Raw genomic sequence first — 13,635 nt, 5'->3', positions numbered from 1 at the left:
CTCAGTGTGTTAGTTCTACGGCTATTGTAACAAAATTACCATGAATTTAACAGCTTATGCAATATGAGTTTATTCCATTACAGGTCTGTAGGTCAGAAATCAGACACCTGTATCACTGGGCTGGCAGATACCATTGAATGGCAGAAGGAGAAGAGGGCAACAGAGGATGAGATGGTTGGATAGCGTCATCGATGCAATGGACTTGAACTTCGGCAAACTCTGCGAGATGGTGAGGGACAGGGAAGCCTGGTGTGCTGCAGTCCACGGGGTCGCGGAAGAGTAGGTCATGACTTGGTAACTGAACAACAACATCATTGGGCTAAGGTCATAGTGTTGGCAGGGGTGAACTCCTTTCTGGGGATTCTAAGGGAGAATTCCTTTCCTTGTCCTTTCCAGTTCCCGGTGGCTGACTGTATTCTTCAGCTTGTGACACCTGCTTTCCTTGGTCTTCAAAGACAGGAGCCCTGCAGAACTCTGACCATTCTTCTGAGGTCACATCTTCCTCAGTACAGCTGGGAAAGATTCTCTGCTTTTAAGGACACAAATTATGAGACTGGGTCCATTTGAACAATCCAGGACAACTTCCCATTTTAATATCCTTAACTTTAAAGACATTTGCAAAGTCTCTCTACCACATAAGATAATATTTGCAGATTCTAAAGATGAGAACACAGACATGATTGGAGAAGGTCAGTATTTTGCCTATGACACCCAGATTTTTGTTTGACAGTGAGTAAAATGATTTTATTCTGAATAGTTTTATTTGTGAGCTATGACCGGAACCCACTGCAGCTATCCTAAAGAAGGCCAACCTGAGTATAAAGTTAATATGAGACAGCAGCAGGGCTGGGATACAAAGCAGAGAAATTGTGTAATACTCATTTAAGTGTACACACTTTCTCTAGACTTTGCAGTAACGTGAGCCATTATATCTCCCTTTGTGTGTCAGCTGGTTGCAGTTGAATATTATATTATTTTTACCTGAAGAATCCTAACAATATGTATCCAGGTGGTTCATTTTAGTTTAAGTTATACCATGATTTTTGAAACACGTAGGGAATATATTAGTCCAACTTTCTAGCAGCACAGGAAGGATTGTCACAAAGACAAACCTAAGTAGTGTTATTGACGCAGCAGAAGTACATCCCCACTGAATTGGCCCAACATAAACTATCCCAGGAAGGATAATCCAGAGTTGAATAGGGCAACTGGGACCCAATTGAATCTTCCATTTGGGCTATGTATTTTCTGGGTAAATAAATGGATGATCTGGTCACTTAAGCTCAGATCAATGCACAAGCTCATTGTCCATCAGAGTTTTTGTGAACATCAATACTCAGAAAAAGTCTGGGCTCATGAAGCTGTTGTATCTTCCTGCAGAACTCAACGTGCAATCAATTTCCTTCCTCACAGGTTATCTAACTGCATTTTCTTACTTATAAGTGTAAGAAAATTCACTAAGACATTTCTCAAGACTTTTCACGTAAATTGATGGTTTACTGTTGTTCTTGGCGTAGACCACTATCAGTGCGAAATGCTTCTGTGTTCCAAAGGGTCTCATTCCCCCATCCTCTCTCTTTTTAGAGTAACAGCACCTAAGTCAATTCCTGTAACATAACGAAGTTTACATAGTGGCTCATGACTATGATTGCTATTTATAAATCTAGCTTCTGGATTAGGTAGAAGGGTTCCAGTAAACATATTTCATCACATTTACCATCCTATTCAACTTCTCCTATTTTATTATCTGCAATTTAAAATTTTATAAACTTTTAAATCTTTATAAATCTTAAAATGCAGATACTTCCAGAAGAGGTTAATGTATAATATTTAAGTTTACAGGTATTTTCTCAGAAACAGATTTGGGTAAGAGAGGAAATGACTACAAAGATAGTGAATTCCTAGACTTAAACATTAGGAAAAGTTTATTTCCAAATGTTAGGAAATGGTACCAAAAGCAAAATAAACTTTATTGTTGTCCAGTTGCTAAGTCATATTAAACTCTTTGTGACCACATGAGCTGCAGCACAACAAGCTTCCCTGTCCTCCACTATCTCCCGGAGCTTGCTCAAACTCAGGACCATTGAGTCAGTGATGACATCTAACCATCTCATCCTCTGCCGCCCCCTTCTCCTTTTGCTCTCAGTCTTTCCCAGCATCAGGGTCTTTTCTAATGAGTCAGCCCTTCACATCAAGTGGTCAAAGTATTGGAGCTTCAACTTAAGCATCAGTCCTTCCAATGAATATTCAGGGCTGATTTCTTTTAGGATTGACTGGCTTGATCTCCTTGCTGTCCAAGGGGCTATCAAGATTCTTCTCCAGTACCACAATTTCAAAAGCATCAATTCTTTGGTGCTCAGCCTTCTTTATAGTCCAACTCTCACATCCATACATGACTACTGGAAAAACCATAGCTTTGACTATATGGGCCTTTGTCAGCAAAGTGATGTCTCTTCTTTTTAATACACTAAAATCAAAATTCTGCCAGGATCAACTCAGAAGAATGAGAGTTGATTAAATACAATTTGTGGTATTTGGCATATTATATAACCTCAGGTAGAAGGAGGATATTCTTTTCACCACTAGCAAGAGAATAAAAGAGCCCCAGAGAGAACACATTACCAAAGTCAAATGAGAGAAAAATGGATACCAGACAAAAGATATTGACATAGACACTTTTCTAAGAATGGTGACTATGTTTCTACTCATAGAGTCACCCTCAGTATCTAGAGGAGATGATTCCAGGACCCCTCAGGTATCAATATCTCAGAATGCTCAAGTTCCTTATGTAAATACTACATCATTATATTTAAAGGATTATTTGCTTATAACCTGTGTATATACTACCATATATTTTAAATCATCACTAGGTCACTTACAATACCTGTGCTGTGTTGTGCTTAGTTGCCCAGTTGGGTCCGACTGTTTGCGACCCCATGGACTGTAGCCCTCCAAGCTCCTCTGTTCACTGGGATTCTCCAGGCAAGAATACTGGAGTGGGCTGCCATGCCCTCCTCCAGGGGATCTTCCCAACCCAGGGATCGAACCCAGGTCTCCCTCATTGCAGGCAGATTGTTTATTGTTTACACCAGGAAAGCACAAGAATACTTGAGTGGGTAGTCTATCCCTTCTCCAGGGAATCTTTCTGACCCAGGAATCAAACCGGAGTCTCCTGCATTGTAGATGGATTCTTTACCACCTGACATACCAGAGAAGCCCCCTTACAATACCTAATAAAGTGTAAATACTGTGTGCTGTGCTATGCTCAGTCATGTCCGTCTCCTCATGACCTGATGGACTGTGGCCTGCTAGGATCCTCTGTCTATGGAATTTTTCAGGCAAGATTACTGGAGTGGGCTGCCATTTCTTAGTGCAGAAGATCTCAACACAAGGATAGAACCCACATCTCTTGTGTCTCCTATATTGGCAGGCAAATTCTTTATCACTGTGTCACCTGAGAAGCTCAAATGCTATGTTAATAATTGTAAATACAGCATAAACACTATGCAAACAGTTACTGGTGTGAACAAATTCAAGTTTTGCTTTTTTGAACCATCTGGAATTTAAAAAAAAAATCTTTTTGATCTGCAAAACCATGGATGCAGAGCCTGCGGATATGGAGGGTCCACTGTACAGCCATTTTTAATGTTTGATTTAACTAAAGCAATCAAATAAATTATTAGATATATAAAGAATGCAGTGCCATAAGCAGAAGTATCAATGTATGTCCTTCTGATATTTCAGGAAACTAAGGAATTTGTTTTTGCTATAATTTTCAAAGTGGGTATCATAAAACTAGGTCAACATCATTTGGTAAAAGAAAACCAAAAAATTATACTTTCCAGCTAAATTCTTCCTCCTCTTTGTTTCATTTTCCTTAGGGAAAAACTTTTAAACCATAAAAACTGATAATTAACAAAGCAGTAAGGAAATAATGAGAGGAAAACATTACTTAGGAATAAAAGGGATTATTATTAACATCAGAGATCACTGGTTTCCAAACGTTTTTAATCAAGTGAGAGGGTAGAAATTGTAATCGTATACTTAAAGGAGTAAAGAGGAAGTGTAGATATTTTAAAAATCTTTAATAACGAAAGCACATAATCAGCTCCAACATATTCCACAAAACACACTAGTAAAATATTGCAAAAAATACTCATTAGTTTCTGTAGTTTTTGTTTCCTCATGCAAATAATCCATTCATCTAAGTTCTCTAATAATTTTTTGTTGACTATGATTTTAAGCTTAATTTTAAACTATTTTTGCTACTTACAATCCAATATTGATATTTTTATGAGTTGGCTGAAGAAGATTAAAAATTATCAAAAATTTTACTGGCTGGAGTCTTACCTTATGATTCAAACAAAATTTTTAAAAAGTTGAAATTATATAATGCTTAGAGTTAAATTAGATTTTAACACTTAATATTTTAAATTCATGTGTTTTTTTTCCCTCAAAAAAAAACAAATTAAAGTATGATAGTTTAAAAGTAAATATTCTGGAAATAATGACCATAAAGGTAGGCATTTAAACCTTCGATCTCTAGTCCAGGAAGCACATTTTTTTAGTGTTCTCTTAGAATAACGTGTCTGCTTCTAATAAGATGTCTGAGAAAAATTGTGTGTTGTTTTGATTTATTAACAAGAAAGTAAACCTTGCCACAGTAGTCAATATCAATTACAGAGAAGAGAATAAACATCAAATCTCTCAAACTGAATAATTTTTTTTTCCATTGGAATTCAATGTGTTGCTTGAAAAATCAGAGGAGCAGCAGGGCAACCTGGGTAAATTTAAAATCATATTGAAACTGTATAAAAGAGTCCCATTTTGTCCTAATTCTCTAGAAATACTCTTGTCAGGCATTGTAAAGGAGACTACTTTATTGAATGGCCTAACATTTTGCTACTTGAGTTGTTGCTCCCAAACTTCCTGGCACTTCAGAGCCCCATGTGGAGCTCACAGAGGCAATGGGCTTCAATGTGCAGTTTCCGATTCTTCATTCATTTTCTAACCTTCCTGTTATTTCTTTGGGCAGCTGAAATGGAGGGAGTCAGGATAAATTTCTGCTTGAAATGGATACAAAAGAGTTAGGAAAAGAATTGCAAATCTGAGCAATTTGATGCTTCTGAAGACTTAATATCAGGGCTCACCTTAATGTTGAAATTTCTTTCTCTGTATTCTTTTAAATGTGGCTTGTCTCTGTTCCAGGATGTCTGAGCTTCAGCTGGAAGACTCAAAGGGTGGGGGCAGAAGTGATCTGGAGGCTCACTCATTCACACATCAGGTGTTCACATGTCAGCTGGTTGATGCCGGCTGTTGACTTAGATGTCAGCTAGGGCTGTGGGCTGAACACCGACTTGTGACCTCTTTATGTGATCTGACCTTCTTCATAATGAAGAGTCTGATTTCTGAGGGCCAGTGTCCCAAGTGGAGCTGAATGGAAGATGTGTGTGTGTGTGTGTGTGTGTGTGTGTGTGCATGTGTGTGCACACGTGCATGAACACATCATATCCAACTGTTTGTGACCCTATGGACTGCAGTCTGCCAGGCTCCCCTCTGTCCATAGAATTTTCCAGGCAAAGATGCTGGAGTGGGTTGCCATTTCCTCCTCCAGGGGATCTTCACGACCCAGGGATCGAACCCAAGTCTCCTGCTTTGCAGGTAGATTTTAACTTTTAACTGCTGAGTCACCAGGGAAGCCTGATGGAAGATACATCTTTTTTATAATCCAGCCTCAGAAATCAGTGTAATTTTCTGGGCAGGAGCAGCCACAAGTCTGCCCAAATTCAAGGACTGGGGAAATAGACTCCATCTCCTGATGGGAAATTAACCCTAAGCATTCATTGGATTTTGGCCACCTGATGCAAAGAGCCAACTCATTGGAAAAGACCCTGATTCTGGGAAAGATTGAAGGCAAAAGGAGAAGAGAGCGGTGGAGGATGAGATGGTTAGATAGCATCACTGACTGAAAGGACATGAATTTGAGCAAACTCCGGGAGATAGTGGAGGACAGAGGAGCCAGACAGGACTTAGCAACTGAACAGCAATATCCTGATGGGGAGTGGAAGTTCTGCACCAGAATATGGGTTTTGGGAATATATGAGACCAGAAATATTACTGTGGTTATTTCCTAAAAATACAATCTTTCACGCTGTGTAAAAAAGCAGATCTAATCACTTAATTATTTCATCATAGAAAGTATAAACCTGCTTTGAAGCAGCCCATTCATTCACTCTAACACTACTTGCTGCATATGAATAGTGTAAACAATGTTACATGACAGCTCTTCATACTCTTGAACTCTGTTACTTTGAAGCCCTCTTTATTCAAAATTCCTATGGATATACTCTGACTTATCAATGTACTTTAAATGTGATATCCCCAAATGAACACAATATCCCAACATTTCAGGCTAGGTTTTGGTAAATAAAATAAATTGTAAGCCTTTTAAATTCACATTTTACACCTTAGATAGTGTGGGGTGGTTTAGTCGCTAAGTCGTGTCCGACTCTTGCCACCCATAGATGTAGCCCAACAGGCTCCCCTGTCCATGGAATTTCCCAGACAAGAAAAATGGATTGGGTTGCCATTTCCTTCTCAAGGGGATCTTCCTGACTCAGGGATCAACCCAGGTCTCCTGCATTGTAGGCAGATTCTTTACCAACTGAGCCACCTGGGAAACTACTAGAGTAGCCTAAAGGAACTAGCTTTTTAAAGTAAATCACACTATTGTCTGATATTGGGTACACTGCTAACTAAATCATACTCTCTTCTGTTGTGAAAGTTTCAGCTTAAGTGATTCCTATCTTACTTTTTTCTCTTTACTCCCTTCCTTCCTTCCTTCTTCCCTTCCTTCCTTCCTTCCTTCTCTTCCCTCTTTATTCATTGTTCCCTGAGTTTAGAATGTGAACAAATTTTATTTTCTCCGGCAAATGTTCTTTATATAAAATTTAGAACAAAATTTACTAATTTAGCGTATCAATTTCTTTATGAGATTATAACACTGTTCTACTCTCAATAAACCATTCTCTCAGTTCAAATATTTACTAGCTCAGTTCTATATACATCAGCTCAGTTCAGTTCAGTCGCTCAGTCCTGTCCAACTCTTTGCGACCCCATGAATCGCAGCACACCAGGCCTCCCTGTCCATCACCAACTCCCGGAGTTCACTCAGACTTGCGTCCATCGAGTCAGTGATGCCATCCAGCCATCTCATCCTCGGTTGTCCCCTTCTTCTCCTGCCCCTAATCCCTCCCAGCATCACAGTCTTTTCCAATGAGTCAACTCTTCGCATGAGGTGGCCAAAGTACTGGAGCTTCAGCTTTAGCATCATTCCTTCCAAAGAAACCTCAGGGTTGATCTCCTTCAGAATGGACTGATTGGATCTCCTTGCAGTCCAAGGGACTCTCAAGAGTCTTCTTCAACACCACAGTTCAAAAGCATCAATTCTTCGGTGCTCAGCCTTCTTCACAGTCCGACTCTCACATCCATACATGACTACTGGAAAAACCATAGCCTTGACTAGATGGAACTTAGTCAGCAAAGTAATGTCTCTGCTTTTGAATATGCTATCTAGGTTGGTCATGACCATGAAAATTAGCAAAGAGAAAAGAAAAAAAAGTGTTACGTCACTCTAGGAAGAAAGTACATAATGAAAACTTCATAGTAAACACTAGTTTAAATCCTTTTGAAAAAGCCTGCCAGGGCTTGACCTATATAGATGAATCTTCAAATAATGAAAGTAATGATAAGAACGTAAATGAAAATAGCTGAGAAAAGAGATGTGAAAGGCAAAAGAGGAAAGGAAAAATATACCCAACTGAGTGCAGAGTTTCAGAGAATAGCAAGGAGAGATAACAAAGCCTTCTTGAGTAAACAATGCAAAGAAATAGAGGGAAAAAATAGAATGAGAAAGAGCAGAGATCTGTTCAAGAAAATCTGAGATACCAAGGGAACACTTCATGCAAATGGGCACAGTAAAGAACAGAAATGGCAAGGACCTAACAGAAGCAGAACAGATGAGGAAGAGGTGGCAAGAATATCCAACTAATACTACAGTGATTTAAAAATTCTCATCGTGTGTATTATATAAATGATTTCTTGCAACAATGAGCATTGCAGTATTACTATCCCCATTTTACAACTAACAAAACTGAGACAATATTACTCTTCCCATTTTACAACTGACAAAACTGAGCTTTAAGGAAATGAAATAACTTGTTCATTATTAAAACAGCTAGTAAGTGGCCCGACTTGGTATTCAACTGTTGACAGTTTTAATCATATATTGTATACCTTTCTAACTATGTCACGGATTTGCCCTTCTGAAGAATGCAACTGATGGTTTTTTTTTTGCAAATCAGTTGTCTCATAGTAACACAAAGGCTTACAGCAATGGAAGAATTCTCCAGTTAATTTAAGTGAAAAAAAGAAATGTATTGAAAGAATAGAGGTGCTTATATCTGAAAATAAAGGTATCACGGTAGCTCTGGGATCCAGATTTGTTGTTGTTGTTGTTGAGTCCCTAAGTTGTGTCCAACTCTTTTGAGACCCCATGCACGGTAGCCCACGAGGCTCCTCTAATTATGGGATTTCCCAGGCAAAAATACTGGAATTGGCCGCCATTTCCTTTTCCAGGGGATCATCAGGATGCAGGAATCAAACTTGTCCCTCCTGAATTGGCAGGCGGATTCTTTAGTGCTGTTTCATTTGGGAAGCTAGGGATCCAGATTAGGAACTAATATAAGGTCTTTTCTGAAGAAAACACAGAGATGAATCTGAGAAAACTCCTTTCTGCTAGCACCATTCTGCTAAGATTCAGAATCTTCAAGAGAGCTTCACTGACTGGTTGGATAATATGCCCACTTTGTGGCTTATGGGAGAATACTGTGATAGATGGGGCTTCCCAGGGGGCACAGTGGTAAATAAACTGCCTGCTAATTCAGAAGATGCAAGAAACATGGGTTCCTTGGGTCAGGAAGATTCCATGGAGTAGGAAATGGCAACCTACTCAAGTATTCTTGCCTGGAAAATTCCAAAGGCGGGGAAGACTGGTGGGCTACTGTCCATGGGGCAGAAAGAGTCAGAAAAGCCTCAGCAACTGAACACACATAAATACAGCCCTCCTAAGATTGCCATAATGGGTTCTTGAAAATGGTGGGTGATTTTCTCAAAGGAAGCAAGATATTATTACCAAGTGAGGGCAGAAGGACGATGGGCAGTTAAAAATAAAAGGTATTCACTATATAACCTTCTAGGTTTGTTGGGAAATTAAATGAGATTAAAAAGTATGAGATGGTTGGGAACTAGTGTTCAAAAAGTAGTCATTGCTATTATAATAGTTATCACTTAAATAAAACTCAATCATCTGTGCCTGACACATCAAACATTAGCTTTTTGTAGAAAGCTAATGGGAGGCTGATCCACACAGGCCGGAACATTCAGAGTTTTAAGCCAACCAGCTAAGCACTTCATGTGCAGTTAAAGTGAAAGTGTTAGTCACTCAGTGGTGTTCCACCCTTTGCAAGTCCACGGACTGTAGCCTGCCAGGCTTCTCTGTCCGTGGGATTCTCCAGGCAAGAACACTGGAGTGGGTAGTCATCATGTGCAGAAACAGCAGTAACCGTATCTCTCATTCCTTCCCAAACCAGTGCCTAGACAAGAACAAGCCCTACCACTGGGGAGGCTAGTCCAAGTAGGCAGTGATGATAGGTTTAGAGCCAGTGTTCCTTTCGAAATACTCGAGCAAGACAGTAGTTGGTTCACTGGATGATGGTCAAAGGCACATAAGTGTCCCATTAGGGAGCTTAATCTCAAATACCTTTAAGTGCTAGAAAAGTGGTCCATGGTCATGAAACCAATAAGAAGAATTGCTGGCAGCAATTTGGGGAGAATGTGACTGACCCCAGAGGGCACCTGATACTTTGTTCCAGCCAATGTAGTAAGGAGGGGAAATGTAGGCTTTGGGTGATCAGACCACATTTTCAAAAGAACTGGAAATCCTGATCCTTAGATGAAGTTAGTTTGCATAGAACTCAAAAAGTCTGTGTGTGTGCTAAGTTATTTTAATCGTGTCTGACTCTCTATAACCCACCAGGCTTTTCTGTCCATGGGATTATCCAGGCAAGAATACTGGAGTTGTTGTTGTTGCTGTTCATTTGCTCAGTTGTGTCCAACCCTTTGAGACCCCATGGACTGCAGCATGCTAGGCTTCCCTGTCCTTCACCATTTCCAATACTGGAGTGGGTTCCATTTCCATCTCCAGGGGATCTTCCCAATTCAGGGATCGAACCTGGGTCTCTTACGTCTACCTACATGGCAGGTGGGCTCTTTACCACTAGGGCTACAAAAGGTTTAAAAAAATACTTTGTAATTTAACACTGAGCAGGTCAAATAAAACCCATTTGTTGATTAAATTTGCCACATGGTGGTCTGTTTGCCATTTCTATTCCAAAAAGGTTATCAGCCCATAACCACGTGGTCGGGAAATAAGTTCTCTTTGCTCATAGTTGTGCACTACATGGGTTGCTGCAATTTCTACATTAATTTCTCACCCATGCTGCCATTCATGGCTGTTCCTATTAACGTGGATTCAATTATAGACGGGAGGTGTTGGGGAGAAGGCAAGAAGAGCTTTGGGAAGAATTTTCTTCAGGCAATGACACACTACTGTACCTATTCCTCAGGCTTAGACCACGAAGCTAAACTACCTCTGGACACCCAGGCTGAAGAGGGTGCCTGCACATGGCTCTTGGAAAAAGGAGAAAACCAGAACTCTCTCCCCATTCCCCAAGACTCTTCACATGATCACGCCACAAAAGACTTGTTGACAACTGGGATAAGAGACACATTATTATGTTTGGTTTCTCTTTTATGACATTTCCTTCCTTTTTTGTTGGGCTTCTCTCTGTGAAGCTATTCTGGGGAACTTCTGCTTTCTGAATAAGATCTCTGCTGGATTTTTATACAGTGATAAACACCCAAGGCTTAGATTTTTGCAAGCTGCAAGATTTAGCTTCTGGGCAATTTTCTTCCAGCAGCTGGGCATTCCCAAATGACACTGCAGTATCTAGAAGGGTCAAAGAATATTAGACATCTTTTTCAGCAGAGCTTTATCTTATGCTGCGTTGCTTCACAGAACCTAGCTTACTACTGATCACAGAATAAATGCTTCTTGATTTATAATAGGAGTGACCCTAAATAAAGCAGAAATAGAAGACCATGTCAAGAGGGTACCTTGAAAATTCATAAAGATATCTACCTGTAAATATCTTCTCATCAAATTATTAAGGTACTTAAAAGTTACATCATTAGTCACCCTTTTGGACTTTCTTCTTAAGACACAGTGTAATTATCACCAAGAGAAATATGCTTTATTCTATTAGTTACCATTACTTTTAAACAATAAAATAACTGTAACATAATGAGTAGAATTAAAAATGGAGACCAAAGACCCACTCAGGACAATGGCTGCTTAAGGCATGAGAAGGACCCTGGGACTCTAAAGGGTAGGTGGTGTTTACCAAAAGACAAGACGAAGCTATCTAGGGGGAAGTCGTGCTGGTGAACATTTTTCTTCTATTGAATGTTTGTCAAGATTTTTGGTCTTAGTATAGTTTCCAACTGTGGTGCTGGAGAAGACTCTTGAGAGTCCCTTGGGCTGCCAGGAGATCAAACCAGTCAGTCCTAAAGGAAATCAACCTTGAATATTCACTGGGAGGACTGATGCTGAAACTGAATCTCCAATACTTTGGCCACCTGATGCAAAGAGCCAACTCTTTGGAAAAGACTCTGGTGCTGGGAAAGATTGAAGGCAAAAGGAGAAGGAGGCAACAGAGGATGAGATGGTTAGATAGCATGGACCGACTCAATGGATATGAGTTTGAGTAAACTCTGGGAAATAGCAGAGAACAGAGAAGCCTGGCATGCTGCAGCCCATGGGGTCGCAAAGAGTCAGACATGACTTAGTGACTGAACAGTAAGAACAACATAGTTTCCAGTGGATCTCAAAGCTTCAGAAAATTTACCCAAGTTCAGGTTATATCTCCAATTACTTCAAGGAGAACAATTTGCAACCTATGGGGTAGATGAGAAAGAAAGTGTAATATATATGTGTATCATATATTATATATATATATATATAAAATATGTTGCATCCTCTAATTTGTAATCAGTGTAGGATTGAAACTGTTGAGGTTTTCAGCCTCTTTCACAGATGTCACTTTCAGTAAACTCCGCATATAAAAGAAGAGAAGGGTCAAGTGTACTTCCAACTTTAAATGGGTGTCTTGAGTGTTCTTAATTTAATAGAGTATCTAAAGAACATTTTGAGAAATCTGAGTAGGAGGTGCACTGCAGCCGCATAAATACACTTGTCGCATTGCAATGGAAGCTGATTGCTTAAGTGGTTTAATAGTACTCGTAAACATTATCAGCAAATCTGTCGCATCTCATTATGAATTATTCTTTGTTTCTCCAGTTCTGAAATTACCCATTTGAGGTTCCCTGATAACCCCAGAGTGACCATTTTCTGCTGTTAGGTTTCTGTCTTCTCCCTGTGTGAACACTCAACTCTCATCCCGGGTTTACTCAGTCTTGAGAACAAATCAAATGAATAACTGACCAAAATTGACAGGTTTTATAGTACTGTAAACATACATACTTAAAGAGTTCAATAACTTTCTGGATGTGCTTTTTTTAATTTGCATTTATTCTTTGTGGCATTTTTTTCCTGGGCCATAATTTTTTGTTTCTTAAGTTTCTTCTGGGGTATCTTTGTCTTCTGTTCAACCTCTTCTGGTTTAGGAACAATCTGTTCTTTTTCAATAAGGAAAGTCTCCATGTGGCAGGGAGAGCTCATTAGGGGCTAATCTGAGCTCTGTAAGTCCTGCGGTGCATCTCGGGGGCTTTGTTCACCAGGATGTGCCCAGTGCCCAGAGAATCGATATCTAAGCCCTTAAATTCAGCATTACTGTCTGCATTCTTGAGCATTTGCAGTAAACATTCAGCACTCTTTGGGCTACCAGCCCTTTATCCAGCACCAGTTTAGCCTGGGCTTACCTACCAACTGCACCACTGTAATGATGAAATGGTACACATTGCTTCTTTAAAGTGACATCCTTCAGGTTCTTGGTAGCTTTCTGGATATACATACCCTTAATGGCCAGGATGGTTTCACGAGTATTCTTCAGGTGAAAATGAAGATTTGAACCTCTTGAACTACATGATTTTGTGGGGGTTTTTGGGTCAATTGTATAGCACACCATTTTTAGAGGTCACCTTGGGCTGCTTCCCAGGTGGTGCTAGTGGTAAAGAACCTGCCTGCCAATGCATTAGACATAGAGATGTGGGTTCAGTTCCTGGGTTGGGCAGATCCTCTGAATGAGGGTATGGCATTCCACTCCAATATTCTTGCCTGGAGAATCCCATGGACAGAGGAGTCTGGTGGGTTCGCAAAGTGCTGAACACAACTGAAGTCACTTAGCACGTGTTATCAGGTTGCTTACTGGAAAAGCTATGCTGCTGCTGCTGCTAAGTCGCTTCAGTAGTGTCCCACTCTGTGCGACCCCATAGACGGCAGCCCACCAGGCTCCCCTGTCCCTGGGATTCTCCAGGCAAGAGTACTGGAGTGGGTTG

The 13,635-nt window shown here is 40.1% G+C and overlaps 1 pseudogene; it reads right to left on the bottom strand.

Moving 5' to 3' along the window:
* Window positions 1-12,670: 12,670 nt before the first annotated feature.
* LOC121819514 (large ribosomal subunit protein uL22-like) lies at window positions 12,671-13,265 on the bottom strand (annotated as a pseudogene).
* Window positions 13,266-13,635: the final 370 nt, after the last annotated feature.

Source organism: Ovis aries, chromosome 4, assembly GCF_016772045.2.
Source record: "Ovis aries strain OAR_USU_Benz2616 breed Rambouillet chromosome 4, ARS-UI_Ramb_v3.0, whole genome shotgun sequence".
Lineage (NCBI taxonomy): Eukaryota > Metazoa > Chordata > Mammalia > Artiodactyla > Bovidae > Ovis > Ovis aries.
The sequence above is the reverse complement of the archived record's forward strand: the minus strand, read 5'-3'. Positions and strand labels throughout refer to the sequence as shown.